Here is a 6,157-nt window from a genome sequence, read left to right on the forward strand (position 1 = left end):
TGATTCATCTGTGGTCATGATAATCTAAAAGCAGCTTTACCAAACAATAAGAAAGCACTTCACTGTGACCTCAGCCAAGGCACTTAGATTGTTCAGTGATGTCAATCTTTTGCGGGTCTGGACAGCTTTGAATATCAAGACAATCATGGAGAATGAAAATTACTTGACTCATAATTTATACATTCAGAATTCTAAAATTCAGAATTATCCTAAGGTTCCCCACTGCAATAGTGACTAGAGTCATAGAGGTTTACAGCATGGAAACAGGTCCTTCGGCCCAACTTGTCCATACCGCCCTTTTTTTTAAACCCCAAAGCTAATCCCAATTGCCCGCATTTGGCCCATATCCATCTATACCCATCTTACCCATGTAACTGTCTAAACGCTTTTTAAAAGACAAAATTGTACCCGCCTCTACCACTACCTCTGGCAGCTTGTTCCAGATACCACCCTCTGTGAAAAAATTGCCCCTCTGGACACTTTTGTATCTCTCCCCTCTCACCTTCAACCTACTCCCTCTAGTTTTAGACTCACCTACCTTTGGGAAAAGATATTGACTAGCTGATCTGTGCCCCTCATTATTTTATAGAGTCTAATTGACTTTTAAATAATTTCAAGTTTTTTACCTCCGACAATCTTTTTGGTCAACACGTAGAATAGAATCCAATGCAAGATCTTGATTTTAAAAAGTCCAAATATGCCTTCCATTGGTTTGACATTGTTAATTCTTGTCTTATTCTTAAAGTAACTTTAAACTAGTTTAAAGCACCTTGGAGTGTATTTGCAACTAGTTAGTGTTGCATCCTTTAAATAGTAGTGATAGCTTTTTACCGATTCCTTTTTTTATGTTCTTTTGCAAAACCATTTGCTCTGCAAAGCTTAGTGTAGGGAAGTGTGTTTAAATTAAATTTCATGAGCTGGTCTTAACATTGGGCAAAGCATTTTGAAAGTGTAGACGGTGTAGCACAATATTTAGACTCAGTGATCTAAGACAGCATTCAGCTCATCCTGTCTGTGCTATCCAATTAATGTAAGAAGTTTAACAACACCAGGTTAAAGTCCAACAGGTTTATTTGGTAGCAAAAGCCACACAAGCTTTCGGAGCTCCAAGCCCCTTCTTCACACCTGAAGAAGGGGCTTGGAGCTCCGAAAGCTTGTGTGGCTTTTGCTACCAAATAAACCTGTTGGACTTTAACCTGGTGTTGTTAAACTTCTTACTGTGTTTACCCCAGTCCAACGCCGGCATCTCCACATCATGACTATCCAATTAATCCCATGGGCCTGCTCTTTTGTCACATGCTATGTCCCCCTGCTCCTTCTTTTCAGTGTATTTGACATCACTGTGACAGTGACTTATGGAATCAAATTGTCCTATCTCGAATAAAAGTTTTAAGATTTATTCCAAATGAAACATTCGCTGAAAACATGTATATGCTATCCAACTGACCTCCTTAGCTACTGAGAAAGGTCTTAAATATGTGTTGTACCTGGGAAGCATTTCAAAGTGTCATGTACAAGGCTATTAGTAATGCCAAAAAAGTGTGGGTAAGTGATGTGATGGCATTACTCAAAACCCTTATTTGATGGCTGGAAAAGTGGATATGCTGCTACTTGAAATTAGTGTGTGGAAGGTTATTGGGGTGAACTGTACTTTCTCAAGTGAGTTCTAGGGTATCATATCTGGCAGGAGTGTCTACAGTTCCAGCAGCACAAGGGAACAGATAAGACTGGCAGTACACTTCTGGTGATCTAGAATCACCCAACATGTATGAAGTAGATGGCTCAAGATTCCATACCCCATAGTATTGCATTTCAACTGGTTCCACTAATTGTTAACATAAAGCACTCAAGACATCAAAGTCCTGAAACAAAAGCATTGTCACTTAAGACCATAATGAACTTCAGGTTTGGGGAGCATAGCAATTATCGGTGACCTTCATTTTGTTGAAATAAGCAGCAGCATTGGGCAACTGTCAAATTCCTAAGTAAAGTTTATTTATCAGTCACAAGTAAGGCTTACATTAACACTGCAGTGAAGTTACTGCGAAATTCCCCTAGTCGCCACACTTCGGCACCTGTTCAGGTCAATGCACCTAACCAGCACGTCTTTCAGACTGTGGGAGGAACCCAGAGGAAACCCATGCAGACACGGAGAACATGCTAACTCCACACAGACAGTGACCCAAGCTGGGAATCAAACCCAGGTCCCTGGCGCTGTGAGGCAGCAGTGCTAACCACTGTGCCACTGTATCTTATGTGGGGAAAGGAGATGGACATTCTCTCCATGCTTATAAACACGATTCACCTTTTCATTTAGATGTAAGCTGAAATTGCAGTGCTAGCTGGGACTGTATATTTCACACTTGGCATTGCAGTCTCTTTGGCAGTAGGTACCCTGATAGCAGATGACAAAACTTTGTCTCTTAATGGAGCAAATTGATGCAGTTGTTATTGGTACCGACAGGTAAGTGTACCAAGATCTGCAAAAATAGTTTGGGGTCTGATGAACTCCCTGACAAATCTTTCATTTTCTATCAACTTAATCATTTAAAAAAACATTAGAAATGCTTTGGAGGAAAGAAAACTATAATGAATAATAATAGCTAACCTAATATATTCCAAAAAATACTTTAAAAATGAGAAAATGTCCAGTAGAAATATGCTGTAAATATTGCAAAGTAATTAACAAAGGAAAGTCAAGCCTTTGTCCTTGGATATTCACACACACACAAAGATAATTAAAATACCATACACTGCTGTTGGTATTCATTTTAATATTTTTGTATTAGGGTCATAAGGAAATAGTCAAAGCACTTGAGCTTACTAAAGTAGTTTAGCACTTCAACCTAGAATGACATTGGTGCACATCCACTCATTCAGTGCTGTGCTATCCGTGTTGCAAGTTCATGGTTCATGTGTTTTAAAATATAACATTTGAATTTAGGAATTAAACTTTAACTAGAAAATGGCATAGGTGCAACAGGGGATAGGGTGGACAGATCTACACTGGCCCTCCAGAGAGTCTTGTGGTAAGGAAAGCAATAAGCAGATAAGCTTGGAAGTGTTAATTCCTTGTTTAGGTTACTTTTCTAAGGCATCCACAGACAAGGGATGGTAAATTAAAGTTTTATCTTTGAGAATAATTGGAGCTGAGAATTCTCCAGAGCACTGTGGCTACCTATGGTTATTCCCCAAATAAGTAAACAACTTAAAAGATGCATCTTATGAGATTCCAGGGGAAGGTAAGAATTAATGCTGAATGCAAAACGTGCGTAGTTATAAACCACATTGCTAGGATAATGCGGCTTGTTCGGTTATTTTGCATACAATAAAGTTTTTTAAAACTGTGAAATCCAGTGGTGTTCTATTGGTTAAAACAATGTTTGGATTTCCTTTTAAATGTTATGGTCTCTATGAGGTCTGTTTTCTTGTCTAAGTTTTGGGTACAGTCGTCACCATCTGGGAAGTACCTAGAGTAGGTGTGCGTATGTTTAAAATATGTATGAGAAGCAAAAACTGCACATTCCCAAGTCTGAAAATTGTGTTACAGAGAAATTGCCCAAATAGTGAAAAACATAAATTTTCTATGGACTTTCTTTTTGCCAGCAATGGTGACATAGCACCCCTACTGCTCAATGTTGAACATTGGTAGTGTAAGAAATGGTGGAGAGAGATATTACGAGGCCACCTGACATGTGGAATTATCATAAGGTGCACTTAAAATCGAAGTTATTTTTCATATCCATTGCTAAGGAAGAAATTTATCATTGCGGCCATTTATTTCACGCAACGTTGTTTTAAACTTCAGAGGGTGAGTTGCATTCATTTGTCATCCAACATACCTATATTTGTCCTTTTAGCTGTATTGTGCAGAAAAGGGAGTGAGGTAGAGATTGGCCAAGGTTCAGTGAGGTATCTTTCCTTATACTTATTCATTATTAGTAACTTGAAGGCTTTTGGCATGCTGGCCTTCATCAGTCAGGGCATTATGTATAGAAGTTGGGAAGTTATGTTGCAGTTGTACGGGACGTTAGTGAGGCCACACCTGGAATATTGTGTTCAGTTTTGGTTGCCTTGCTATAGGAAAGATGTTATTAAACTGGAGAGAGTGCAGAAGAGATTTACTGGTTGTTGCTGGAGGAAGTACCATCCAATCTATGAGAAGGATGTCTAGTTTCCACCAGGGTCCTTTGAAGATGAGATTTCTGGCATGTTTTTACAATTAACCTTTGGCAAACACTTCCCTGCATAATTTCCAGTCCTGAACATTTGATATCTGGTTTGCACCTCCACATCTAACCTGTCCATAAATTCACAAGTGTATCCCTTTATAAGGACAAAATTTACACACTTCTCAAGAATAAAAGTTGACTCATGCCTACATTAAGATAAAAGCAAATTAGTGTGGATGCTGGGAAAAAAATCCAGCTTTGACGAAGTCATCCAGACTCGAAACATCAGCTCTATTCTCTCTCCACAGATGCTGAGATCTTGCATTTTCTGTTTTTGTCTTGACTAATGTCTAATTTGGCTCCGCCTTACTCTCTGCAAAGCTTAGTCCTCTATCTTGCAATTTCTCTTAGTTAAGGGCCTTCTCAAAACATCAAGCTTGTCACCACCATGGGTCGCCTGCATGCTCTTGACAAGCGCTTGTCCCAGTCAGCTTTACCCTACACAGTGTGCCCACGTGGCTCAAACTAGCATCTAATGATGTGGAACAAATAGATTTATAAACTGGCAAAGAAGGGTCTGACCCCCATCATAGATTGGTATGACCCTTAGGGATTCTTAGTGTTGTCCAGGTGCGCTTTGTTACTGGGAATAAGATTCTCAGGATCCTGTAGTTTTAAGGGACTTGCTCCAGACTTGCCTAGAGGTTTGTATTACTTGATCAAGACTGCTGTTGCTGTCCGCAAACACTTAGAGAGAAACAGGAAGGATTAAAAATACCAAATTCTATTTGGTTCTTATTGAAAACAGAATGCACAGGTTGGCTCGTTATTACAAGTTGAAGAGGGTGCTTCCACTCAACTGCAAGTATGAATCCTTCATGGCTTCAACAAGAGTAGGCTGAGAAGTTTCTTCATTGAAATAAAAGCAACATGCTGTCGATGCTAGAAACCTGAAAGAAATTCAAGTGCTGGAGGAGCTCGGAGTCTGGCAGCTCTGTGGAGAGTGTGAGGAATAGTGAATGTTTAGTCAATGATCAAATATTTGGCTGATTCTCTTGCCACAGATGCTGCCAGACCTGCTGTATTTTTTTCAGCTCTATTTATTTCAAGTTTCTTCATTTAGATTTTATTGGACCTGAAAAATAAAATGCTTATGCTGTTTAAAAGAAAATCAATTTATGGTTGTGATCCTTTCCACTGCTATTAACTATCTGTCTGACTTCTGTTAAGAACCTTGGAACATTTATTCTTTTCCTGGGTACCATCCTCAATTATTCAAGGGCCGTTGAACCAAGGAATAAGCAATGATTTTACTATGAGGCAAGCCCCAAATGTGTCTCAGCTAGACTGGGGAATCAAACTCTACATTCTGTTGGTTATGAACCACAAGCTAGCTGTGTAGCAAACAGTGCCACCCCCTTCCTGGCATTTATTGTATATATTTATAAATGCTATCTAAATTATATAAATGCAATTGGTTGTATATTTCATGAAATTGAGTGAACGGGCAATTTTTAATGTGACTCCTAGATATCTCCTTAATATATATTGTGGACTGTACTATTCTCCACAGGTTTTGCTATAGAAATGTTATGTATAGCCCTGTAGCTTTACCTATTGTTAATCAGAACTTTAGGATGGAATTCTCCAGATCCCTGCCGCAGGGGTTTAATGGTGGGTTGGGTGGTGGAGAATTAGGCCAGTGTCCAACATCAGTTTTACGCCAGCCTGAATTTCCTGCTGGATCTTCCGCTATGCCTGCCATGGCAGACCAGGAAATTCACTGGTGGAATGCAAACAAAGGCCTGATGAGAATCTTTCCTCCAGGTTTGATTCTCCGTGACTCTAGCAGGGAAACATGCCAGTCCAGAACACCTCTGGAACACTGTGTGCATAAGTCAGGACTTACCTCCAGAACGCCTGGGGCTACCTCCAGAAATAGGGATGGTCAGAACTTCTCTCCATTTTCAGAGCTTGCCAGAACA

At 39.7% G+C, this 6,157-nt stretch overlaps 1 pseudogene; it reads left to right on the forward strand.

Moving 5' to 3' along the window:
- Nucleotides 1-4,495: 4,495 nt before the first annotated feature.
- On the forward strand, nucleotides 4,496-5,215 carry LOC144497530 (small ribosomal subunit protein uS15 pseudogene; annotated as a pseudogene).
- The last annotated feature ends 942 nt before the right edge of the window (nucleotides 5,216-6,157 follow it).

This window comes from Mustelus asterias, chromosome 1 (genome assembly GCF_964213995.1).
Source record: "Mustelus asterias chromosome 1, sMusAst1.hap1.1, whole genome shotgun sequence".
NCBI lineage: Eukaryota > Metazoa > Chordata > Chondrichthyes > Carcharhiniformes > Triakidae > Mustelus > Mustelus asterias.